At 43.4% G+C, this 27,782-nt stretch overlaps 1 protein-coding gene across 2 annotated transcripts in view; it reads left to right on the plus strand.

The window, feature by feature from the left end:
• Positions 1–12,861: 12,861 nt before the first annotated feature.
• Positions 12,862–27,782, plus strand: part of TMEM108 (transmembrane protein 108) — a 239,179-nt gene continuing 224,258 nt past the window's right edge. Inside the window, exons 1-2 of one of the 2 annotated variants that reach the window (XM_039527732.1) lie at positions 12,862–12,994; positions 26,219–26,340. The gene's annotated coding sequence lies outside the window, so the exon portion shown is untranslated. Of the gene's footprint in view, positions 12,995–23,219; positions 23,291–26,218; positions 26,341–27,782 lie in introns of those variants that run through there. The other variant, XM_039527733.1, reaches the window with a different exon arrangement.

Raw genomic sequence — 27,782 nt, forward strand, 5'->3', positions numbered from 1 at the left:
TTCCAGGGACAGACACTATTTACTTAATTAGAGCTTTAGGTGAGATTTCTCGTTGAAACTTGAAACCTCTAGAAACGTCTCTGCTTTCTAGTTCTGTTACAAACCCAAAACCAAGCTCAGATTCATCACAAGGTTCTCAAATATGGGCCCAATTTTGAGCGAATCTAGACTCATTGAAATATGGTTGTCTCACTTCATCCATTTGTAAAAGAGAGATGATCAGTACTGGTTTAATAGCAAAATATGAGTGTAATTAATTTTTTTAAAGAATCTTTACCAGGGTTTTGAGTGGAAGGAGAGACTTGGAGGATTCCAGAGTCCCCTGCCCCAGTTAGAATGAGACCCATCCCTTACTACAATATCTGAGAGGGGACACTCAAGGCATTATTATATATCAGTCCACTTGCTTAAGAGAGAAGTGGGAAATAACACCAGGAAGCCCAGCATGACCTGTGAGTGCTCCTGATCAGTTATGTTCATGCACACCAATATATTTAAAGGAAAGGGATAAGAACTGCTTGCTAGACTAGAAGACTTTCTGGCTCTTTTGTAGAACCTTCTTGAGGAACCCAGCATGCTAACCATGTGGAAAGGTTCAGATAACCAATATTTGGCTCAAAATTTGTGTTTTATTTTTTAAATTATTTTTCCATATCAACAAAACTGAGAAAAATGCAATTAAAATGAATTCATCGAACAATCTGTCAACTACAAATGACAGGACACATTATGCACCTTTTTACAAAGATGTAATCGAAATGACCTAAACCAAATTTGATATTTTATGAAGCTGTTCAGTTCTTCATAGCAGGGATCCTCTCTTAGGCCTGGTCTACACTGGGGGGGGTGTCGAACTAAGGTACGCAACTTCAGCTACGCGAATAGCGTAGCTGAAGTCGAATTACCTTAGTTCGAACTACTTACCCGTCCTCACGGCGCGGGATCGAAGTCCGCGGCTCCCCCGTCGACTCCGCCACCGCCGTTCGCGGTGGTGGAGTTCCGGAGTCAACGGGAGCGCGTTCGGAGTTCGATATATCGCGTCTAGATGAGACGCGATATATATCGCGTCTAGATGAGACGCGATATATCGAACTCCGAGAAGTCGATTGCTACCCGCCGACCCGGCGGGTAGTATGGACGTACCCTTACTCTGTTTGTCTAACACCTACCACAATAGAATGCCAGTACTGATTAGAGCCTCTGGGTGCTACTTTAATGTAAATAATATTTCTCACGCCTCCATCTTTACGCTTCAATTAGTTTCTCACATTCTGGACAGTCAGACTGACTGTACACGGTATTCAGGTTATTTCCAAAATCCTTGTTTTTGTTCTCTGTTTCCCAGTCAGGCTCAGATTAAATTGGAATCTGTCTCAGCTGTAGTAGGAAAGGGCTGTTTGTGGCAAACCTGTCATGTAAAAATTATGACTGGCAAAATGAAATGCTTTAAATGAGAGGTGCCTTGCTTTCCTGATTTACATTCCTCATATTCGTTAATTTTCCATGACCTTTCACTCACAGATGAGGCTAGTTACAATTACTGCTCGAAGGAAAACAGCGCCTAATAGTTTTGATCGAATGGAACAGATCAATCTGCTTTCATCTGGTTTCCCCCAAGTTTGGCAGTATTAATTATTTATGACCATCTTCTTATTTTAGTAGTTACTTCCTACTGAATTATGGAAGTAAGGAAACAACAGGTGAGGAGGATGACAAAACACTTCTGAATCTAAAGGAAAACAGTATCTATTTTGCTCCGTCCAGTAGCTGAAAGATGAAAAAAGGAAGCAGCATTTTTCAGCAGCACAAACTCTGACCTGTATTTGAGAATAAATGGCCTGATGCTGCTACCTTTGAAGTCAATAGCAGAACTCCCATTAATTTCATTAGGTGGAGGATGGGACATAAAGTTCTTTAAATGCAAATAGGAATTCGGAGCATTCTGCTCAAAAGAGCAGGATGGCTCAAAGGATGCCAGTGTAGGGGGCACAGCATGGTCATCTCTCTAGCCCGTTCTGCATACGCTGTGAAGGCTGAGCCCCCTTGCCCAACTAGGGCAGCAGCTAGTCCCCAGACCTGGGAACCTCTTAAGTGCTCGGTTGCAATCCTGCCCAGATGCTGTACATGGAGAAAGAGGCTTCCTGCCATGCCCTCTTTTCTTACTAATGCACCCGCACAGGAGATGGCGACATTTTGCTTTTATAACAGAGATTAACTTTAGCCCCAAAGTTCACCTCTGCCTCTGAACTTTCCCATATACAGTATCAGGGGTATTCAAATCTGGGTTGTTGGGTATACAGGGTCCAGCTGGTAAATTCAGGTCTGGATCTAGACCCAAACTTTGCCAGAGTTTATTGCGTGACGGGGGGAGGGAGAGAGTTAAATGGTTATTTGGTTCTGGACTGAGGTTTGTATCCATCTAAGCCTTAGTATAACAACAAGCCAAAAAATGTTGTATGGAGACTGGAAAAGTACTCTTCTGTATGTATAAGTCCCTTGTGGACACATGTCACACTTATAAAGAGTGACAGATGGGGTAATAGTGATGGTAATAAACTAAGACTCCAAGATTGGTATTGTGTTGAGTGTGAAAGTGGCTTTAACTTTTTGATTTCCCTGCTTTTTAGTGTTTGTGAGGAAATACATTTGGCCAACCTTGACTCTTCATTTAACACAAATTTTCAGTCTGGGAATATCCTGTACTCCTAGTAATCCTTTTATTCTTGGTAACAGGCAGGCAAATTAATTCAAGATTGTTTTAATAGTAGCATTGTTAGAGTTGATTTGACTGTGAGTAAGATGATCTGTGAGGAAGCTGAGAAGATATTCCTGGAGCTGGAAGAGTGGAGAAGGAATGGGAAAAGTGGAGAAGGAATGGTTTTAGAGATTTCTCATTGGAAGAGTAATGTAGGATGAAATCCAAAGAGAGTCAACTATATTGAAAAACCTATACTAGCTAAATTAAAGCTAGCATCTGGCTAGGTTGAAAATGGCTGCATCAAAGCAGAAAATGTGATCTGTGTTTCCTATAATAAATCCAGAGTGAGGGATTAAAACTTTTGAATGTGCATGTGTTGCTTGAATCCATCCTCCTAAAATTCCCTGGACAAACTCCATTAGTTGGTTGGCACAAATGGCTTTGTGCCATTCATTTGTGCCATCCATTCATGCCAACATAAATTGTGCTAGGAAAGTCTGACTCCTTATCCAGATTTAAAACAAAACAAATCAGAAGTAGCTCCAAAAGATACACATTCTTGTTTGGTTGATTATAATTGTGTACTAAATTCTTCCCTCAGCTGACTTTATTGAAGTGTGAGGTAATTTAAGAGGATCGACTGGTATACAGCCAAACTCATGATCTCTGAAAAGTGCAAAATTCAGCAAGCTATTGGCCTGTGATTCTGTTACAATTGTACCTGCTCCATTACATCTACATGAGTTAAGTTGAAGCACAGCAAATTTTAAAACTAGGAATAATTGTGCAGTCCTGAGGGAGCAGGGCTTAATAGGTACTCATGCCTGTTCCCACTCTGTTATTACTAGATGATTGCTTTCTTATTCCACTATCTAAACTTGTACAACTTTACTGTTCAAATAAGGAGCTCATTGACTTGAAAATTAGCAGCATTCAGCTGGCTCTACAACTTTTGCCCCTGAGGATTTTTTTAATAATATAAACCTCATAAAACCACAGATATTTGCATAGTAAGAGGGAAGAAAGACTAGCCAAGCAAAAGACTCCACCCTGTTATGAAGAGCAGGGCTAGCCCTAGACCAAATGGTGCCCCTGGTGAGGAGCATCTTCAGTGTCCCCTCCTCCATTAAACTTTTGAACACCTTATTTTTATTGCCTTTGTAGCCCATTTCATGACTTTCATGCATGATTTGCATTCATGATTTATTCCTGCCCTATAAGATGATAAATTTGCATGCTAGAATCTGTAAATCTGTATTTATTCATGCCATATATAAGCAAATAAAAATATTAATGTCTTCTAAGCTTATAGAAACTTTTTAAAATTTTAAGAATAACTGAAATGTACTAACATCAAGAAACTGAACTGTGCACCAACATTGGGTGGACAAGTATTAAATACTGTTACAGTAGGTGACAACCTTAGAATGTTAACCCTACTCATTTAGTTCAAAAGGTCTCTTTTCTCGCCTTTGCCCTCGTGAACTCAAGCAGAGTGTCAGAGAGATCCAAAGACTAGCCAATGGCATTTTCAAGTGGTAAAAGAGCAAGCAATGTTAGTCTCTCATTGACCATCATCGATCAAATATATGTTTTAATGAGTCTGAGCTCTGAAAAGCTACACTCACCACTCACAACTGTGACCAGTAGCATGAGCAGAATCCTCAAAGCTATCCACACATCAGGAAAAGTGTCCTTCAGCTCTGCATCATAAATGAATTGGAGAACTTGGATGTTGTCCAATTCAACATAAAAATAATAATACATAAATAATGGAGATATACCTATCTCCTAAAACTGGAAGGGACCCTGAAGGGTCATTGGGTCCAGCCCCCTGCCTTCACTAGCAGAACCAAGTATTGATTTTGCCCCAGATCCCTAAGTGGCCCCCTCAGGATTGGGAGTTCAATCCTTGGGTTTAGCAGGCCAATGCTCAAACTACTGAGCTATCCCTCCCCCTGGCCAAATAGTCCTCATCAGTCAGCATCCGGTGATGGTCCATACATTTGTTCAAGAGTCTTTTCCTGTCTGCCAGCAGCTTACTAAGGTCCTATAAAACCTACATGGTTTTGTATGTCCTTATACTGTCAATGCAGCTCTCCCAGAGAGTGTCACTTAGCAGCTTCATGGTCAGATTTGTAACATTGTCTGTGTGGATCTTCCACCTGATAGTTGATGCTTCATTTGTCCGAATCTTTCTTCGATGGACACCGGAGTAGTGTCAACAAGTGGGCAAAAAAAAACCCTCTTTAATTTTTCTTCTGAGCTTCACATCACCTCATCTCTGCCCTTGTAACCAAATTGCCTCTTCGACTGATGAATACAACTTTCCTTGAAGGCAGCAGGCTCAACTCCTAAGTCTTCTGCCATTTCTTTGGCAGTAGTGATGGCATCTTCAAATCCCTTGTCTCTGTAGGCCACAATGAAATCAAGACAGCTTCTCATTAAAGTAGTAGCAGTCATGGTGTCCATCGACTGAGTTTGTAATGCCTTGCTTACAACATTTACATGGAAGAGGATATCGTGCCAAACCACAATTAAGACCAGAAATTTGAAGTTGGTGATTTGATTTCACAGGCTTTGCACCTTGTTTCGGAGTCCGGCCTCAGCTTTACAGGACTGTGCCCGTTACATCAGGGTGTTGTACCTCAGTCACTTGGTACTTCACTGGCCTTATGCTATCAATGCAACTCTCAAAGAGAGTGTCACTTAGTGGCTTCATGGTTAGATTTGTGACATTGTCTGTGAGGATCTTCCAGCCAACAGTTGATGCTGAAAACAGGACATATATCCTTTGCAGTACTCCAAAGAGATATACTGAATCTATAGAAGCTGATGCTGCATCTGCATCTGATGCTGCATCTGCATCTGACGCTGCATCTGACACAACCAGATTGAGGGAATGGCAGCCACAACACACGGAGAAAGCTCTTGGATTCAGCACAAGGATCCTTGCCTAGAAACCACTGTTTCTTCTCTTCACATTTGTGCCATTCTCGTAGCTTTGGCTGTGGCAGTCCTGAAGCTTTATTTTATTCTCATTTAAAATGTTCATAAACAATTCAATCAGGCCTTTTCCAATAGAGTTGTCCACAGACTGGAAACAGATAAAATTTTCCTTTACTTGGATACAGCCGTAGCTTCTTTATGACCTACTCAATGTAGGTGCTCACGCATGACATCGTTGTATTTCCCAAGGAGCTCTTCCAAACCAAGGAAATTACTGTTATGTTCAGTGAAGTGGTGGTTCAGGCTCCAAAAGCATATACTGTCACCAAAACAGTATGCATTTAAAAGCCTCAAAAATACAGAGTTTCACAGTTCAGAGTTCAGAGTTCAATGCGGTCTTTCATCAATCTTAATCCATTTAAGAAGTTGAGATTCTTTAGGCTCCTGGAAAAGCCATATTAATTGGCTACATTATTATAACAGAAACATAGTTCCACTCTGGTAAGGACATTATTTTCCCCATTCTCCTCCTACTGATGGTCTGATTGTAGGGCAGAATCTCAAGATTGCCATTTCAAATTATTTGTACGCTAATTTGAGTTTCTTAAAACCTTAGCTTCTGGAGTAGTGAGGTTATGTGGACATGTCAACTTTCATTAAAAATGTTTTAGCCCATTTGGTTGTGGAGAAAAACTTGAAAATATGACCTGAATGCTCAGAAGTCAGAAGGCAAATAAAAAAACCCCAACATGTTTGTTTTTTTTTAAATCTCATGCTTTTTAAGATAGTCTCATGATTTTTGAACCTTTGAGGTTGGCAACAATGCAGTCTTTTCAAGGGGAGTTCTGGCACAGAACCAACCTTCTCCAGTGTTTTAGCAAAGGTCAGTACTATTCTCAGTGTGCTGCATTACTGCTTGTAAAGATTCTATTGAAAAACCAATCTACAGCCAATAAAAAGCTACTGTGTGCTAAACTAACTCTACACCGAGTAACTTTGAAGGGAAAGAGCAGTAGTTTAGAAGAATTGACCCCACCCCTCCATTAAATGTCCCTCTCTACCTGTGTTGACATGACGGATGGTGAGTGGAATCCTGGGTAATCTTAGTCCTCACCAGTGAAATCAATTAAGTTTAGAAAAGCTATTTATTGCCAAAGAGATTAAAAAGTAATTAGCATTTATAAAGTAATCTGCAGGGGTCCTAATTATAATGAAGTGATGAGTTTGGGTTTTAGACAGAGGGGAGGTTCCAAACGGGAAGGGAGTTTATATCTTCTCTCTTTTGTTTTGTTTGTAAAGATAATATCAAACTCTATCTTCCTGCTGTTATCATAGCGATCTCTGGAGAATCGTCTTGGATTTTTATCATGATGCTGACACAATAGCATCAGAATCAATTTATTAAAACCCAATTGCAGGATTAAATACTTTGCTAAGTACATTTAGTGCCAGATATGAAAATAATTGAAGCTCTCTCTATACTTGTATCTAATACACATCCATAGTTAATCATACCCTTCCCTGCCCCCACTCCCATCATTTTATTTGTACAATTGCAAAGTTTTTCTAAGTTTTCAAAGCTTGGGCATAATTCATCCCTGGTATAATCTAATTGATGTCAGTGGCATTATACCAGGCTCCTTTCATTAGTTTAATGAGAGACACAATTCTACCCATTCTGGCAGCACAGCATTTTGAAAAGTTCACATGGTGACAAGAAATTTTTCTCCCTTTTAAACTGTGAATATTTTTTTAAGTAAAAACCCAGAACAAATGTTTTCAGTCAAAATAGTTGCCAAAATGTACAGAAACAATTTGTTTATGGTGTGGTATACTTGATTCCCATACTTTTGGTGTCACAACTGATGTCACTTCAGCAAGATGACTGCTGCCAGTGGGAAGTCTCAAATGATCATATCAGTTCAGCTAGAACTACTGTACATTGAACATAGATTTCACTTTGTGAGAAATGCTACTTGCCATAGGAACTTTCTCCAAGTGATTGTACTGAGCAAAATATATACTGTTTTTCTTTTAATTTCAAAAGAACTATATCACACATCGTGTTTCAGTAGGATCTGGGTGAAATACTTATCTTCAGCACATCGTAGTTTTTGACTAGTGTCTTTCTTACGGGAAATGACTGCGTGCAGAACAAAAGTCTCCATGTTTTGAACTCTGATTCATAATGCTCAGATGCATGAGCTCAGATGATCGCATAGCTTGTGAAACTGGTTACTGGGTATTAGTTACTGGCAAGTTTCAAATGGCTTGTTTTCTGTTCTGATCCATTCAGTGATTTATACTATACTCAATTATAGTTTCCAAGTGGCTTACAGGATTGCCAAAGAACAGTCACACAGAAACAACTTGGGGTGTTCTGTCTGGTTTTTTGTTGGTCTTTTTGAATCTCTTTCTTCTTGTCTCCTCCTTGGACATCATACGTTGTTTGAACAATTGCTCAGAAGTTGGATGTTTATCTGAAACTTTCTCTTAGGTTTTCTTGAGACGTTTACAGCCCATTTTCATTACACATGACTGAAGCTGTGGCATGTGAATTTATCCCAAGGCTCTATAATTGTTACTTATGTCCCACCTCCTTGGGATCCTTCTTTGCTTCATATTATATTATGACTGTAACATTGACAACAGTTTTTATGACACTGTAAAGAATTATAGATCAATTAAATTTGAGACTGCAAGAAGAGGAGATGAATAGTGAACAGGAAAAAGCTGTCTATTTTAAAAAGTGCCTATAATAATATTAATTCATTACCATTGCTTCTCAAAGAAGTATTTATAACTGCAAGTCTTATAAGCAAAGACATTTTTGCTAAAAAGGATGTTTTAAAGGTATTTCTTCGTACGTGTAAGGTATTCTTAACAACTCATTTCCAGGTCTTATTTTTTAGACTGGGGCCATCATATTTTAGTATAATTAATTAAAGAGTTTACTAATCTGTTAGCTCTTGAGTTGTAACTGTAGCATGTAGGAGGAGAAGGATTAGTACTGTATAAGTGCTGCAGGAGGAAATGATCACAGTCTCTTAGGGGAGGAAGAAAAGGAAGAATACATTGTAATAAGTATGGTATTCTTCTTCCTTCTAATACTATACTGATTCATAAAAATCAGGGTACATTTTCAGAGGACCTCAAAATTCTCAAGCAATCAGTTTGATTGTTCAATCTGTGCAAATGTTGTTGCTGTTGCTATTTATTATTTATATTGCATTATACCGAGAGCCCCCAAATGAAATTTAGCCCCTATTGTGCTACATACCATACTAACGTATAGCAACAGACAGACCCGGCCCCCAAACAGTTTACAATCTAAGTAAACAAGATAGACAGTGAGAGGGGAACCAAAGGCTTAAGAAGTGAAGTGACTTATCCAAGATTGATAGAACAGGAATAGAATTCAGGTCTCAGCCAGAATCCCAGGCCAGCAGTCTATCCACAGGACCACTCTATTTTATTGGGGGGGTGTTGCTCCACTGAAGTTTGCAGAGAGACTTACACTGACTTCAGAGGGTTTTAGATCAGGTTTGCATATATGGGTTCTGGTGTACACTAATTAATTCATCTACAATTAGAGGCCTGTTATCCCTTGAGCTTATTTATAAAGTACTTCATTCCTTCATTCATCTTACTGGATAACTACTATCCTTTTCATAAAGTCAATTTTTTTATCCTGTGTGTAAAACAGTTCTAGTTTAGTTGCCTGTTCAGTCCAAAGTTTTAATATATTTTGGTTCTGCAACTTATTTCTTTTTTTCTGCTTTGTAGAGGGAATAATGTATATCGTAAATTTATGAATACTTTGATAATTCTGAAAACTTCCACTGGGTTACCTCAAAGTGTCTGTTCTTCCACTGAGGAAGAAATCCAAATCATTTTAACCTATCTTTATAATTGTCTGTCTTATAGTGATTCTAAGGAGTCAGGCTCACCAATTTTTGTTCTTCAGAGATAGTCCTATCATCCTTTTACATTATAGATCTCTGAAGAGATTGAATATTAGTTTTTATTTTGATAAAAAGCATCTTTTAACCTGTAGATAACTAATGCTGGATGGTTTAAAAACAAGAGCATAAACTGGTTAACCTCAGGCATGTTCTACAAGGACACCCAAATAATTTCTATGAAATATGGTTTTCATATGTGGCTTACACTAGAATAATGTGTTTTTAGCTGCTAAGATGTTCCACTGGATTACACTAAGCAACTATATAAGAACAGGCTTTTACAGAGAAAAATTCTAAGATGTCTTTTATCACATTTGATGGACACTCAGACAAACTGATTCTATCTGTTTGTGGAGAATAAAGGTGTTCATTAACTTTGGTCAACAATCTTACGACATAGAGTGATAGTTGTCATTCACATATGGCTGCCTCAAGAAAAGTATGTACAATGGTACTCTTTCTGTCTCTGCTCCTGCCCCATTTAGGTCCTTAGCAGGATTTGAACCTACAATAGTCACCTCTAAAAGCATGCTCCTTCTCCTTCTTGACCTAAAGAAACACTTGCATTACCTATAGCTACAGTAAACGTTTATCGTTCTTTATGGATTAGCCGCTGTAATGAGACACAAACACACACTGTGTACTTAAATGTGTGGGTGCCTGTGTAACCCCCACTTCAACAGTTCTACAGAAGCTGTCAAACACCTCTGTTAAAAAACAGCTGTTGCCAATCAACAAGAAGGATTTTTACCAACAGGTTAATAATCAGGTTGATTAAACTGAACATTTAATACTTAGCAAGATAAACTTTTCTTCAACCATTCAAAGATTGTTTTCTCTTAATTTAGGTTCAGCATTTTTTTTCTTCTTCTGTAGCCCACATTGGTTCTGTATCAGGTTCACATATCAGCAGTGGTCCTGAATTAATCTGTTACTTGCGTCCAACAGGATTCATTGCCAGCTAACGTGTAATAACTGCTGAGTCTGCATAACCAAGATGCTTAACAAGGAATTTCTTAAAAAGAGTGTGGAAGGCTGAATTGTCTCAAAGAGGAGGTATTTGATCACATTGATTGCTTATTGAAATTATTGCTGACAAAGTAGAGTTTGACATTAATGGGCACTTTTTCAGTGGGCTTCCTTAACTGTGCACTTAAAATGTCCAGTTTGCATGTGCAGACCCCACATTTCCACATACTAGAGTATGAATCCAATCCTGCCCCCTCTTTTGTGGCTGTGGAGGGCACTCGGTGCGGTAGAAATGATGCAGTTCTATTACCCAAGGGATGGGGTGGTGCAGTTTGTGGTATGTGAATGCACTCTTTCCCCCCCCTCCCCTCCCGGAGATATCATTGGGCCTCGGCTCTTCCTTTTTGGGCTCTTTTGCCAAACATGGAGTAGGAAGAGGCTGATGGGTTGTCTACATGAATCCGCTGGCCATTAGCATGTGCTCATGTAGGGACCACAGCCAGCCCGAAGGCTACTGCTGCGACTCCACAGCCTGTTATAGAAGATAGGATTATGCAGGTTGTGTGCTTATAAACAGATGGATTCACAAACTGGTGGCTATAATTGAGGAAGCTGATGGAAAATTTGTCCTTATATCCATTTGTTCATCATACAGGAGAAGCAGAGTTTAACAGTTCATGTCTGGCTCTGGGTTCATTGTATCTGTTCATTTAATTAGATTAGTTAGCTAATTAGACTAATTATTTTGTGTTTGTATGGCACTTCGAAGATGTAGAGCATTGTAAGTGTTGTTTTTAACAGTGTTCTGTGACCTGGACTGAGCAGTTCATTATGATATTAATATGAGACAAGAGCAGGACAATATTTTGCAAAAGAAGAAAAGACAGTGGAGGATTATAAACAGTGGTGCGGCAGTTGGTGCTCTTCCATGAGTCAAGGGATGTCTCACTGAATAATCCATAGTTTCAGTGCTAGTAATATTTTACCTTCAGCAGCTCATTCCGAAGTTGGATGGAATACTGAAAAGTTTGCAAACACTAAGTGAGCTTCAGGCTCACTGACTTATTGCTATGAACTTTCAAATGTGTTCGAAGCTTATTGTGCTACTTTGAAAGTTTGATCCTGGGTTTCTTGCACACTTTTTACTCTCAGTGAAGCAAAAAAAATGAACAGGCTAATGTAACAGAAATTGAAGGAGTGACATACAACAGCTACATTTGGTTCGAATATCTATATTGCAATGGAAAAAGGCATCAGTGAATATTGAAAAATGTGAGAGAAAAAATATACATGAGAATGATGGGGGAAGAGGAGCAAAGGAAGCGAATTGTTAGCAAGCTGCATGGCATAGGGTGAGATACTAGATTGGGAGTCTGGGCTCCTGAGCTGTATTCCTGGCACTGTGATTCACCTGCTCTGCTTACCTTGGATAAGTCACATCAACCTCTCTGAAAATGTTTCCTCATCTGTAAAATGGGGATAATGACACTTACATTCATTAGTACAGTGCTTTGAGATTCTTGGCTGAGAACTGCTCTAACACTGGTAAATATTATTATTCTAGACCAGGAATGATAGAACTGTGACAGATTTCTTCTGATGGTCTCTTCCTGCCCTTGTTCAAGATTTACAAGAGTTACTGTGGAAGATCAATAGCTGAGATAAGTAAGACCCACAAAATGTTGACTCAATTGTTAAAGGAGCCACAGAAAGCCTTTGCAGCAACCAAAATAGTGTTAGAGCAGAACGTTATCTTATTTTAATACTGTTTATTTACAGCACTTACTTTCATTATATATTTAACCTTTTTAAAGTGGCCCTCTAAATTCAGGACTTCCCATTTCAGTATAATAATTGTTAATCCAATACAGCTCTTGTAAATCCTGCCTGTAATCGCTGTAATAACCTGTCCCTGTTATTGCAACAGTATGTCCTCATTTATATTCAGTGGCTGTGCTTCACTAACAGCTACTTCGCTCTGCTCTGTGTCCCACTGAAAAAGACTCTGACTCCTGTTTGGACTCTTTGTACATTCTCGCAGCCAGAGATCCTTTACCAGCCTGACTCCAGTGACCTCGCAGTGGTCACTCAATAATGCCAAGTGTCTATTTCTTGTGAGGCTAGTCCAAACAAATGAGTGGGGTGAGACTTCTGCTTCTCCCTATTGTGTCTGACCTGAACAAGCTGGGAGCTATATAAAACATCCCTTGGGATTTGGAAAGCAGAAGTAGGCACTGCAAAGAACATTTAGGGGATTGGCTGGCGCTGTCATGTGACCGATGCTAGGCAACATGTGCTATTGGCCTTCTTGGTTGCCGACAGATCGGAAGGAACATCAGTTTGTGTGTGTATGTGCAAATGAGGCTGTGCTTTCTCCACAGCAGTCTAGGGGAGCTTTAGCACTTCTACCGAGGTAAGCAATAATGATGTCTCTTTATTCTAATAAATTAGCTGCCAGGAATGGATGCAGCAGGATTTTCTGGTGCACAAGCATAGAGTAAAATAGAAAAAGGGCTCCACTCTTAAATTCTGTATTTTGATTTCTTTTGATGTTTTTAAATTCTAAATTAAATGTGATCTAAGATAATAGATACTCAAATATGCCTAGCAGTTTTCTTTGGTAATTAAAATTATTGTATTCTATTTTAAATGTTTTACATCTTGAGAATATTAAATTATATATTAGCAAGCAGTTGCACAGACAGGCATGCATTGGAAATAGTGCATAGATAAATTCCTGTCTTTATGAAGCGGTGGAGAGGGAGAAGAAGGTTGTTATTAATACCAATCTTTACATGAAAAGCATCAGGTCATTTTTACAAAGCAGGCTGTTTAAAATAAAACCTGTAAAATGCCTGCCAAGACCAGTCATTGATATGTGTTCTGAGATGCATCTTGGCAATATTAAACCAAAGGCGCAAGACTGATGCTCAATATCCTAATGGATTTGGAATCTATGGCTTGTATATTGCATTTAAAGTAGAACAGTGACTGAAAGACAGCAGCCTGTTTAAACAGATCTTGAACTGTAGCCAATTAAAAAAGCCCATTGTAGTCCTGTGGTAGGCATACATCTTAGCCAACTGCTTCACAAGAAACAGATTTTATGTATTTCCTCCAAAACTATAGGGTGGATTGAATAACTGCCTATGGAAAATATTTTAAGAATATGCTGAATGTGAAGTTTATACCAAAGATAATTAAAGCCATTGTTGAAAAGAATTAAAGCTGCTAAGGATTAAACTGACTGCACCACAAAAAATGAAAAGGGACTGAATTGTACTATGAATAAATGGCTGTGCAGCAAAACTACAGAATCTATAATCAAACTGAGAAAATCCTCCTTCTGTAAGTACAGAGAGCATTCATGCATTCAGGCTACATAGATGTAGTAGCTTGTTCAGAGAAGCTGCTGTGAAAGAGAAGTTAATGGCAAAACTAAGCAGGATCAGTCTTTTAAAATCCTATAGCTCTCCCAGGAAGTAAATCAGAAGTGAGAATGTGCTATTGATGAATGATGCTGTCATCTTTCCATTGCTGCTGAATTTTTTTAATTCAAAAAACCAGATTAAGCAGGAAAGTTCAAAAGACCAAAAATAAATAAATAAATAAAACCCACAACAAATCCAAATCCACTAATATATAACATGCCTCTGCAGTTTTAATTCTGGGAACCAAATGCTATTGCACAAAACTAAAAAAGTTCTGACAGTTTTCCATTTGCAGAACCATTTAACCAGTAGCAGTTACATTTCACGGCTTTACCTATATAAGGAAAAGCAATTCTATATGCTAACTGGATCTAATAGCAGTCTGTTTGCTTGACTTTAACACAGAACAGTCAGAATTAAAACTAGGTATGCAAACATTGAGAATGTTTTCTACTATGCTGTTCTCCCCTAGTGAACTATTCTGATCTGCTTTGTTTGTAAAGCTATTTAGTACTATAGCTTCCTATCATAAAGTTATTTTTGATATCATAATTAGCTTATCACCAGTGTAAGTTTAATGCTGGCTGTTCTAATTTTCAGGGATTTTGTACCATACTTGCAATTTGTGAGTGCCAACAATTACTTAGAAATCCATTGGCTATTTTTCAAAGTTGAAAAACTGGGAAAATACCTATAGTCCAGTTAAAAAGGATGGAATTTGTAAACAGATGTTCTCTGTATTTGTTCCAGATATGGAATAGGTTGAACTTTTACTCTTCTCATAGGTGTGATTAAAAAAAAAAAAAGAACAGGATATATAAACAATGATAACTGCTTGATGCAAAATACCAATATGTCTTGAGCATATTAATAAAGTAAAAATAAAGAGAGCTGCAGGGCAGGGCCGCCAAGAGCGGGTTCGGGCCCCAGTGAAAAAAATGTTGGGGGCCCCCCAGCAAGGGCGGACGGACTAAAGAGGGCTGACGAAGCTGGGCCCCAGGCCCCCTTCTGGACCGCTGGGCCCTGGTAATTTGTACCAGCTTCCCCCCGCCCTCTTTTCGGCCCGGCTGCAGGGAGCAACCAATTTGGGCCAGGGAGGGCCACATAAAAGGAGCTGCAGAAGTAGAGCCAGGCAGTTGCTGCCTGGAGCTGGAGGAGTGAGACCTGTGCTCCTAGCTGGTTGACTTACTGAAGGAGCAGCAGGACCATGGACAGATCAATTGCTGGCAGGGACCAAGGGAGCTCCTGGCTGGCTGCTAAGACTGAGTAAGGACGGAGCCTAGGAAGGGCTGCAGGAAGACAGTGTCTCTAGTGAGGAAGCCCTGGGGATATGGTCCCATACTGGGGTTGGGACGATTTAAAGACTGAGCCTGGGGATGGGTACAGAGATATCAACAGAAGGGTCCTGGAACAGGCCCCTGGTGGACTGTATACCCCAAACGGGGTCTGTTTTGTTTCACATACAGACTGTGTGTGAGACTTGGCCGGAAGGCTAAGTCACTGAAAACCCACCTGAGAAATCGCCAACAGGGGTCACCACAAATAGAGACTGCAGGCACACACACACTTGACTAGGGGTTGCGTGCAAGAGGGACATGCCACCCTGTTACAGAATCAGTTTTAAACTGAAGCATCAGCGTGGATGGTGCCTGGCAAATGTGTTGGATCAATTTGCGTCTGTGATGCCCTAGCCATGCCCCCTCTCTCTCTCCATAGTTGCCCAAATTTGAGATTTTGTTGGTTATGAGGATCCCCTAAAAGAAGAGAAGTTGTTAAAAGCATGCACTGCAACCTTACCTCCAAGTGTACATTCTGCTGGGGCTGTAGGTTACACCAAGTCAGCATAACCTAGGGTGGAATCTAGCCCAGTGCAGAGAAATTCACCTCTCAAGGCTTGCTTATAGTATAGTTTTTGGTGCTGCTGTAACTTGAGCTAATCAGTTGCCAGATAACTCAAGTTGATTCTAGTACAGATTCTCAAAAAAGTTTGTTCCTGATAATGGTTCATGGGTTTTTTGTACACCACAGTTCTTTGAATTGATTGTTCCAAGGCAGAAATGTTTGTGGAGTGTCCAGATCAGCATATACAAATGTGTTAGTTTACTAGAGTTAATTGGCAATCAATTATCTTGAGTTTAAAATCTCTAGAGTAGACACACCTCCTCAGAGTTAAGCCAGGTTGAACCACAGCTGAAAAAACATGTGTGTCCTGGAACAAACATTTGTGAGTTGGCTACAGAAGAATTTACAATCTTATTAGTTAACTTGAGTTAATTGCGATCAGTTAGCTCAAGGAACAAGATAAAAAAATCTAGTATAGATATACGCTGAACTGTTCCGGTTAATGTACTTTCATTGGTGTAGCTTGAGAAGAATTTGTCCCCAGGCATATAATGGCCACAGTGGGTAGACTAGGAAAATTAACATTAACTTTCTGACTCAAACCCACAAAAGAAAAGAGGTACATAGTGAAGGCTCCCATTTTACCCAGAACTAAAATGGGTATTTACTCTAGGTGGCTATTTCAGACACTTCTGTTCAGGACCAGAGTCTACTCTTTGATCTAGTTTGCACCGTTCACAAAGAAAATTGCTTGTGCCCTTGAACACATGTGCCATGGCTGATTTCCTTGAGCTTATCTGGTGAGAAGCTCTAAGTTTGAGACTGAAATGTGGTCAGTAGTTTGCAGTGCTGTTGATCCAACTCATACAATAAAGGGATAGATCCTACTGTGGCTGGAGGCGGGGGAAAAAACTGCCAGGCTTGCCCCCACTGTCAGCCAGGGCAAGATGTCTCATAGTAGATTGAGGCAGTGGACTGTGGGACCACTTAGACCGGGGTAGGCAAACTTTTTGGGCCGAGGCCCACATCTGGGTGGGGAAATTGTATGCAGGGCCAGGGCAGGGGGTTGGGGTGCATGAGGGAGTGTGGGAGGGGGTGCGGTGTACAGGAAGGGGCTCAAGACAAGGGATTGGGGCAGAGGAGGGGTGCAGGGTGTATGAGGGGGCTCAGGGAAGGGCTGTAGGAGGGGTGCGGACTGTGGGAGGAGGCTCAGGACAGGAAGTTGGGTTGCAGGAGGGATGCAGGGTGCACCAGGAGGCTCAGGGCAGGGGGTTGGGGTGCACTGGGGTGCAGGGTGCAGCAGGGGGCTCAGGGTGGGGGTTGGGGTGCCGGAGGGGTGCGGGGTGCACAAGGGGGCTCATAGCAGGGAGTTGGGGTTCAGGAGGGGTGCGAGGTGCAGGCAGGGGCTCAGGGCTTTAGATCCGGCCCACGGCGCTGCTGGCATCACGTCCCTGCGGCCCCCGGTGGGGGGGGGGCTGAGGGCTCCATGCGTTGCCTCCAGGTACCTCCCCCGAAGCTCTCATTGGCTGCGGTTCCCCATTCCCGGCCAATGGGAGCTGCGGGGGGCGGTGCCTGGAGGCAACGCACAGAGCCCTCAGCCCCCCCCCCCGACCAGGGGCCGCAGGGACGTGATGCCAGCAGCGCCATGGGCCGGATCTAAAGCCCTGAGGGGCTGGATCTGGCCCACAGGCCATAGTTTGCCCACCCCTGATTTAGACTGTGCTCTTACTGAAAAAGGCAGCTGTTTCTGCTGCTGCTGGATTGTGCTTGCTGCTGACCACAGCATATGTGCTAGCTAGCTGAAGCGCTAGTCATGACCGTTTAGCATGTTCATAGCACTCCCTTAGAGATGTGGTGGATGAGGCGGTGCAATTATTGGCCCTCTTTCATACTGCCCCCTTAAGCACCGTGGAGAGATACTGGCTTGCTGGCTTTGTGGAGGAAGAGGTTCCCTGTGTTCTTCGTTCCTTGTGTGCTAGATGGCAGGATTTTATCCACACAGTGCTGCAATGCCTCAGAAGTTTTGCCAGCTAAAGCTGCTGTGAGAACCTCTCTTCAGATGTACGATCTGAAGGAAGAGACAGATAACGTGCTTGGAGTGCTGGTGCCTGGAGCCGCCCCTGCCACAAGTGGGGAATGCAGCAGGATGTTATGATATAGAAGCACAGAGTTTGCTGTTAGCAGCTGTGACCATTGGGGCTCCTGTTTCTAAGGAGAACTCAAGAGGAATAGTCATATCACTTATTCAGTAGCCTCTTTTACAATTTGGTTTAGTCTTTAGTTTACACTGTTTCATCAAGACCTTCCATTTGTACAGTGGGAAGTCTGCAAATGAAATCCTTGTCCTTTTGTTCAGGATCGGGTTTCTATTGGCTTAGTCATGTTAGTGAGGTTCTTGTAGAGAGACAGGGAACAGATACCTATTTAAATGCTCTCCATGAACGTAAAGGCAGAAACACATGCTACCATCAAGAATCACTGGCTGAGCACATTAGGGAAACCGACATGTGATTAGTTTTGCCCACCCCACTAGCAGCTGTCACAACACTCTCCAGTAGTTCCTACAACTGATTGAAGTAACTAGCCAATTTAAAGTGAAAACTAGGCACACATTGGTAGCATGAGATTTTTCAGAATCTTTTTTTTCCAGATAGAGAGGCAGCATGGTCCAGTGGATCAAGCACTGGATTGGAAGTCAGCAGACCTGGATTCTGTTTCCATTTTTACCAGTGATCTGCTGGATGACCTGGGGCAAGTCATTTTAATATTTATGCCTCAGTTTCACCATCTATAAAATGGGAATAATCATACTGACCTTTATAAAGCACTTTGAGATTGCCAGATGGAAAGATCTATATAAGAACCAAGTATTATTATTATTGTCATGTACAGAAGTCTATTAAAGACTCATTAGTGACCAACCTGTGTACCCAAAATATTGCTTTCAGTAGAAGATACCATAGGACTGCAATATATTATTCATATTTATCTAGCCTTCATAATGTAATAGGTTCATCACAAATACAGATAATATATGGTCACTGCTCCCTAGGGCTTACTGTCTAAGCTGAGACACAATATGTAACAAGGGGGGGAAGTCACAAACGCAGGGGAGAAGGATGGGAGATCAAGGGTTACAGCAGTGAAATGGGGTTACTTTTAGATTTGATATCAAAACTTCATAACAATTTAATTTAAGAATCATGTTTCTAAAACGATTGCTATAATTTGTTTTTTTGTGTGGCCAATAGCTGAACCATAGCCAATATTGAGGTTTCTCATGGTGCCTTCTGTTAGCCTTCTTTCCAAAAAGTGCTAATTACTTACATCTCCCATTAATGTCTGTAGTAGGATTTGTGGTTGCTCATTGCCCTTTAAAAATGAGGCCATGTAAGTATACCTTTCCCTTCCCGCCATAGTACAGCATTGACTCTGGCAACACACGAGAGACCAGAATATTCCAGAGTTCTATAAACGTCCCAACTCCTTCATTCAGGTGAAGACTCTGAGAAGACAGTTCACTATTCCTTCCTCCAGGAATGCTCAATATGGTACTACAGTACTGAGACGGTGCGGAGTGTGTCCCTACGTGGTTGGGGAAGAGGGGAACGAGAGACTGGGGCAGTAAGCGAACCTTAGGAAAGGGGTGGAGAGAGAGAAAAAGGTAGGATTTTCACAAGCCACCTGAGTCCCATTTTCAAAGGTGATTTAGGCGCTTTGGAGCCTAAGCCTCATGGGCTTTCAGTGCACAGCAGGCAAGGAGGAAGGTAGAGACTAGAAGGGAATGGCATATCTCTGTTGAAGTCAAGAGGGGAAAGAATGCTATATCCAGGCAGTGGGTGGTGTCTATGAGAATGCAGAGCAAGGGGAAGGAGAAAGAAGGAGGAATGAATGCTGGAAATAACCAACCAGCACATTGTTTGAAAGAAGCTGGTTGTACCACCCTCAGTGTAATGCCATTAGTGAGAGTCAACAATGTTGAGTGTCATAGAGGAGTATTCTTGTACTAAGGGCAATTATGAAAGGGTTTAATGTAGCCATAGTATATAGCTTAGTGACATTAGTGTGAATCAAAGAAAGAGGAGTGTTATGACAGGGAGCCCTATGCTGAGGTGGATATGTGCTATTCTGAAAGCACCCAGAACTCTTGCCCTTTTGCACAATGCTGTGCTAGGACTCAAAACTGACAGCTCTGATATGGTGTAATAATAAGTTTAGCTGTGCAGCTCCTGTCTTGTGACTTGAATGGAGTCATGTGCTCATCAGAGCATCCAGTTCCTCTCCACATCAAAACAGGCTGGCTGCTGCTGCCGCTGAATCCCAGGGTATAGAGCACTGCTGCTGTCAATTTGCAGTGTTCAAAATAGCAGCCAGATTTAAAAAAACCCAAACTCTGTGTGTTCCACCTTTAGTACTCTCTATCTATTGAGGCATTACTGGAGCATACCGGGAAGTGCTCTTTCATAAGGCATCACAAAAGCACCTTTCATAAGGCATCTACTTGAACAAAGCAGATACAGTAATATAATGATTTATCCATGCATCCTCTTACTATGCAGGCAAAGGAAGAAATGGGGGAATATATAGTTAAACAAGCCTTACATGATCACTCAAGGGACCACGGTAGGGTTGCCAACTTTCTAATTGCACAAAACTGAACACCCTTGCCCCATCCCTTCTCTGAGGCCCCACCCCCACTCACTCCAGCCCTGCTCCTTCTGTCACTTGCTCTCTCCGACTCTCACTCACTTTCTCTTGGCTGGGCAGGGGCTTGGGGGGCAGGGAGGGGGAAGGCTCCAGCTTGGGGTGCGGGCTCTGCAGTGGGGCCAGAAATGAGGGGTTCAGGATGTGGGAGGGGCTCTGGGCTGGGGCAGGGGGTTGAGGTGTGGGAGGGGTGCAGGCTCTGGGGTGGGGCCAGGGATGAGGGGTTTTGGGTGCAGGATGGAGCTTTGGGCTGGGGCCAAGGGGTTTGGAGTGCAGTACGGGCTCAGGGCTGGGGTGGGGGATTGGGATGCAGGAGGGGGTGAGGGCTCTGGGAGGGAGTTTGGATGCAGGAGGGGGTTCCGACCTGGGGTAGGGGGTTGGGGTGCGGGCTCTGGGAGGGAGTCAGGGTGAGGGAGGGGGTTCTGACCTGGGGCAGGGAGTTCAGGGTGTGGGGCCTGGGAAGGAGTTAGGGTGAGGAAAGGGGTTCTGACCTGGGGTAGGTGTTGGGGTGTGGGTGGAGGTGCGGGATCTGGGAAGGAGTTAGGGTGAGGAAGAGGGTTCCGACCTGGGGTAGGTGTTGGGGTGTGGGTGGAGGTGCGGGATCTGGGAAGGAGTTAGGGTGAGGAAGGGGGTTCTGACCTGGGATAGGTGTTGGGGTGTGGGTGGAGGTATGGGATCTGGGAAGGAGTTAGGGTGAGGAAGGGGGTTCTGACCTGGGGTAGGTGTTGGGGTGTGGGTGGAGGTGCGGGATCTGGGAAGGAGTTAGGGTGAGGAAGGGGGTTCTGACCTGGGGTAGGTGTTGGGGTGCGGGTGGTGGTGCGGGATCTGGGAAGGAGTTAGGGTGAGGAAGGGGGTTCTGACCTGGGGTAGGTGTTGGAGTGCGGGTGGTGGTGCGGGATCTGGGAAGGAGTTAGGGCGAGGAAGGGGGTTCCAACGTGGGGCAGGAGGTTTGGGGTGTGGGCTCCAGACGGGCGGCGCTTACTTCGGGCAGCTCCCGGTTGGTGGCGCAGCACGGCTAAGGCAGGCTCCCTGCCTGCCCTGGCTCTGCACTGCTCTCCGAAGCGGCCACCATGTCTGGCCCCTAGGCAGAGGCGCAGTCAGGCCTCTCTGTGCGGCGTGCACTGCCTGCACCCCCATGTGCTACCCCTGCAGCTCCCATTGGATGTGGTTCTTGGCCAATGAGAGCTATGGAGCCAGCACTAGGGGCAGGGGCAGCACACAGAGCTTTTCTGATCACCCCTGCGCCTAGGGGCTGCAGGGAAATGCGGCCATTTCCCGGGAGCTGTGCAGAGCCAGGGCAGGCAGGGAGCCTGCCTTAGCCCTGCTGCACAGCCAACCGGACTTTGAACGGGCTGGTCAGCAGTGCTGACCAGAGCCACCAGGGTCCCTTTTTGACTAGATGCCTGGCAACTCTAGGCCACTGACATTCAGTTGCAAATGGATATGGTCCTCTAGCAGCCATGCAACAGAGCTACGTTCAGTACCTTGGGGGATAGTGTAATGATCAGTGCATACAGCACCTCCACTAATATATGGAGCTGTATCTTTATCTTAGTGTTAAGTCGTCTTGTTTTAATATGTTGTTGTTGGCTTGATTTTGGGAGTGGGGGGTATCTAAGAGGAAGTTAAGCCCTGCCTGTGTATGTGCTGGAATTGTTACTTACAGTGTCCCAACAGAGCCTTTGATTTCTGTGATGGAGTACAGTATTACAATACACTGTGCTGGTTTAAACATGAAAGGTTGCATAATAAGGGTGGTCTGTTCACTGGACTGTATATATACACACAAATTTACTATGATTTTAAAATATCCAGTTAGTTTGTGGGCTCTCCATAATCAAAATAATTCATTATATAGCTATGCCTTCTTTAATTCTTTGGGCCAGATCTTCAGCTGCTGTAAACTGGGGTGGGGCCACCCAAATCAGAAGAGCTGTATCATTTTACACCAACTATGGATATGGCCCATGGTTTTTAGTGGCCTTTGCTTTAACATTTTGGAAAGTCATCAAGAATATAGGGAAGGATTTTGCTCAACCTATAAAATTCAGATTCAAAGACATCAAAGGTGTGATCAGTGCGTGCTGGATTAAACTGTTAAAACAAAGGTCTATAGTGTCTTACTACTCAAGTGTGTAGGTCAAGATTAGCAAGATATAGAACAGGGGTCAGCAACCTACGGCACGCGTGCCACCTTTGGCACGCCAGCCCATTTTGCCTGGCACGCAGCTGCCAGCTGGGGTTGCGGCTGGCTGAGTGAAGCGGGGCCGGAGGCTGGGACCCCAGACTGGCAGCAGGCACACCTCCTGGCTTCCCCATCACCGCACTTGGGTTCTGCAGTTCCTGGGAGTGTGAGCCGCCGGGGCACGGGGCCCTGAGCCTGCTGCGGGAGGGGCGGCAGCGGCAGCTCACACTCCCGGGAGCTGCAGAGCCCGAGCGTGGCGAGGAGGGAGCTGGGGGGTGCGTGAGGCCCACTGCCCACATGCATCTGCTGCAGGAGCCCCCCCGGGGGGGCACCGGGCCAGCCTGGGCAGACATGCCCCCCGACACTCCCCTCACCCTGCTCGGGTTCTGTGGCTCCCGGGAGTGTGAGCTGCTGCCACCGCCACTGCCCCTCCTGCAGCCCCCTCCCCCGCTGCCTCAGCACCCTGCGGGGGAGGGGCTGTGTGCACAGCAGCCCGGCAGCATGTTTTGCCTCCATATGGAACCAGCGTCTGACCGGCATGGGCCTGGTAAGGGGAGTCCCGGGAGGCAGTCAGGGAGCAAGCGGGGGGTTAGATGGGTTGGGAGTTCTGGGGGTCCTGTCAGGGGGCGAGGAGTGGTTGGATGGGGCCTGGGAGTCACGGGGGGTCTGTTTGGGGGCGGGGGTGTTCATAAGGGTTGGGGCAGTCGGGACAGGTAGGGGTAGGGTCCTGGGGGCAGTTAGGGTGGGAGGGTCTCAGGAGGGGACAGTCAGGGGACAAGGAGCAGGGGCTTAGGTAGGTGGTGGGGTTCTGGGGGGCAGATAGAGGCAGGGGTTCCAGGAGGGGGCAGTCAGGGGACAAGGAGCGGGTGGGGGTGGGTTCTGACCGGGGCAATCGGGGTGGGAAGTGGGAGGGAGTGGATGGGGGCTAGGGCAGGGCTCTCCCCTCTTTTTTAATTGTTGAAAGATGGTAACCCTAGGCAAGGGGGGAGCCAGGGGGCGCATGGGGGCTGGCGCATGGGGGCTGGCATCCACTGCAGCCTACAGGCACCCCTGGGGGTTGCCGGGGCGCAGCCTGGGCAGGAGGGGCGCAGCTGCTCCCCGCTAGTGGTGCCACCACTGCCTTTGCAGGGCTTTGCACGCCGCGCCCTCCATGGCTGGGCTGGCGCTGCTGCCACCGCGGGATGCTCTGGCTCTCTGGTGCCTCCAGAAGGTGGCTCCTCCCTGCCGAGCTGCTGCAGTGGCCCACGCCCGACAAAGCCAGTGAGTGGACTCAGGGCGGGGGCCACCTGGGTGGGATTGGGAGGGCTTGCAGGGGGGCTGTGCACCCTCCAGGGGAGTTCAGGGGGCGGGGAGGGGGGAACCTGGTCGGGGGAGCAGCCCCTGGGCACGGCTGGCCCCTGGGGTCTATAAAGGCTCGTTGGGGATTTGCCCCTCAATGAACCGATGTGCAAGGTGGAAGTTTCGCCTAGGTGGCAAAATATCCTTGCACGGGCCCTGTCCCAGGGGGTGCGTGCACCCCAGGTTAAGAACCACTGCACTAAACTGATAAGATTTGCATTTTAATTAAATTTTAAATGAAGCTTCTTAAACATTTTAAAAAAACTTGTTTACTTTACATACCACAATAGTTTAGACATAGAGGGAGAGAGACCTTCTAAAAATGTTAAAATGTATCACCGGCACGCGAAACCTTAAATTAGAGTGAATAAGTGAAGACTCAGCACACCACTTCTGGAAGGTTGACGATCCCTGGTATAGAATATACATAGTAAAACCAGTCATTACCAAAAAAAATAAAATAAAATAAAAATTCCCTGACTTTCTCAGGTGAGGATTCTAAGTAGTACAAATGTACGTATAAGTGGAGTTATGAGCATTTGGGATCCATTGTTAAATCTAGTAAGGCTCTATGGCCTGATTCCAATCTCGGTCACACCTGACACTGAAACCAGTGGGAAGCTACTCCAGATTTACATCTGTGTATCTTATTTCATTCAAATATTTTCTTCCTTTAGCCTTAGTTGGGGCAGTTAGTTCAATGTATGTTCTGGTAAGGAGCCGCTGCACGAGACTGAAGATATTTTGTTAGTTATCCCCATGACACTTCTGGACTTTATATCATATGAGCTATAGAAAGTCTTAATACCCATGCTCACATTGCTAAGTGGGGCAAACTCCCTTAAAATAATACAGTATTCTGCAGCCATGGTCAAACATGGTAGGAACACCCATGTTCGAGGGATACAATATAATGCGGTCGTATTTTGTTTATAAGGGCAGATTCAAGGGATCTCCTATGTTATTTCCCTCTAGGTTCATCTCAGTATTTGAACTGAGTTTGTGCCTCATCAGAGTAATTAATCTTACTGAGCCATCAAGAAAACACACAATTCCAGATGGCTTTTCACAAATTCTTCAGCTTCCTCACTCCTCGTCCATTCCTCTCTTTGTTCTCCACTGCAGGCTACACCACATCTACTGCCACTGATACAGTTGCACACATTCATCTAGTGTCCTGTAATAATGTTCATTTTGAAATGTTAACCTCCACTATGTAAAGCAGTGGCAGTGGTGTAGAATAGTAGGTTTCTTTTGTTATCCCCAGCCACCAGTGGATTTCTTCACTTGTGGAGGAACCTCACTGTGGTTCCCTTAACTGTGGCATAGAACAAGCTCTGATATGGATTTCCTTCATTTCGACCACCCTCTTGTTCCCACCCTGCTTTTGACATGGCACACACACTGAATATTATCCAAACACACCCTGTCCTGTGGTTTTCCTTTATTGCTATCTTAAATAACAAACATATCTGAGCCTGAACTTCCTTCTGAGTTTGCCTATTCCTGGGGTGTCTCCCTGTAGGACCCACTGCACTGCCCCATGAGCATTCCCTCTGCCTTAGAGAGCCTCTCAACCTGTTTATACTCCCTGAGTTTCAGATGAGTCTCATCTGGTCTAATTCCTGGGATGAATCAGCAGAATATTTCTGTTTCTCTCTGCAAGGTCCTAGAATCTGCCTCTATCCTACCAACTTCCAGTTTTAAAAAAACCAGATTACTACAATTGACATTTAAATTAAATATTCTGAATTAAAAATAATTCACTCCTTTCTATCAGGATAAACCTTTAACATAGATGTTCACACAGAACTCAACAATTAAAAATGTCTTATGTATGAATTCAAGTAAGACAAGACCATGTTCTTAAATATGACATTCATTGATTGAATGTGAGGTTCTGTAAAGATGTTAAAGAAAATCCCTTAGAATTACCTTTGTACTCGTCTGCCTATTTATCTTCCAAAAAATCAATGACCTACAGAAACATTGCTGCGTGTAGGTCATGGGACTAAAAGCACTTCAGAGGAATAGGAGCCACATGGCACAGTGCCATGTGCATTTAAATTGAATGCCTTGCAGAATGAGATATGGATAAGCATCTTGGCATAACACACCCACTTCTGTAAATTTACAGTTTGCACCAGCCAGCAATGCAGAAAGCAAGAAGAAGCAGAATCTACAGTTGAACAGAGAACAGACTCAATGGGCTATGAGAATATAGATGCGTTTGAAGGCGTCTACACATACCACTCTAAGGTAAGACAATTTTCTGCCATTGCTGCTTCTGCTTATTACAGACCATCCAGTGTCCAGTGCAGTGGTTCAGTCCTAGTAATTTGTGGCATATGATGAACTTGTAACTAGGCTAAATTCAGATAAAAACGGCCTGAGTTTTCAGAGGTCAGTGGCAGATGTAAATGTTCAGATTCTCTGAAATTTAGGCTCTTACTATATGAAAGTGAAGTGCCGGCTAAAAAAAGCCAATATGTTCTGTAAATATTCCCCAGCTGTGTAGTCTCCTTTATTTTTAGATACTTCATCTGCTAATAAGAGGTCCTTTCCCCAGCTGAGACTTTTTTTTTTGAGACTATCTCAAAGCCTCCTGATGTGGATCCAATATATTTGAAACCCATACCTCATTGCAGGATATCTTTCAAACGGGAGAGAACCATATCTCTAAACTGTCTCTTGTTACAGACCCAAATATACCTCACCCTCAAAAAATCATGGAGTGATATTTCAATTTTATAATTGTACATGACTGACACAGGAAATCATAAACCCTGGAAGTGTTTATAAATAGATGGCAAAGACAGTAAATTTCTTGTATTTTTGCTTTGAGCTGCTAACACTTTGTCCTTCATTTTGGATCATTTCCTGCCCCACAACACTGGATCCCTCATTTGGTTGTTTGCATTAAAGGTATGGTAAGGTGGAGAATTTTTTCAGTAGTGTCTCAATTTCTTGGTTCTTCTGGGTTTTACAAAGACATAACATCACTGTGGCATAGTTGTTGAGGGTAAGTGTAATTCTTGGCACCCTTTTAAACATTTTTACCATTTGGTTTCAGACTGAGAAATGTGTGAAATTGCCCAGAAGTTATTTAGGGAGCATAAGAACAGACTGCCTGCTGGTTGATGGACACCACAAGCATTCACATGTGAACTAAAACCTGGACAGCTGCTGCTAAATCAGTTCAAGGACTCACCGCCCTGACTGATAACGATGTGATTTTAAAGGAGAGCTTTTAGAGAGCTAGATTAAGGAATCTCAAATAGTGCAGCTCCAATTTAGAGATACTCAAAATTGGTAAAACTCCCACAAAATGTTTTGAAGGTTTGGACGATCTAGTTTCTCTGCAGAATATAATGAAATCTCTATTTTCTACATTGAAACAATGACTGTTCATATTTCACATCTCTATTTTCAAATTTCAAAGTCATCTTTCAATGAAATGAGCTCATTTTGCTGGTAAATGAGCCAATTTTTAAGTGGAAATTCACAAAATTTAGTCAATTTTTCATTGAGAGGCCCCTTTTTTGGTTCATAATAAAGTAAAAAAAGTCTGATTTTTGACTGCTGTTTGCTTTTCTCTGCAAATATTTTGCTTCTCTCTTGCTCCATTGTGTTACAGTGAATCAGATGTGACTTATACGACATATGTAATGCAAAATGAAAAAAAACCCTGCAGATTGAAT

Source organism: Mauremys reevesii, linkage group 2 (assembly GCF_016161935.1).
Source record: "Mauremys reevesii isolate NIE-2019 linkage group 2, ASM1616193v1, whole genome shotgun sequence".
NCBI lineage: Eukaryota > Metazoa > Chordata > Testudines > Geoemydidae > Mauremys > Mauremys reevesii.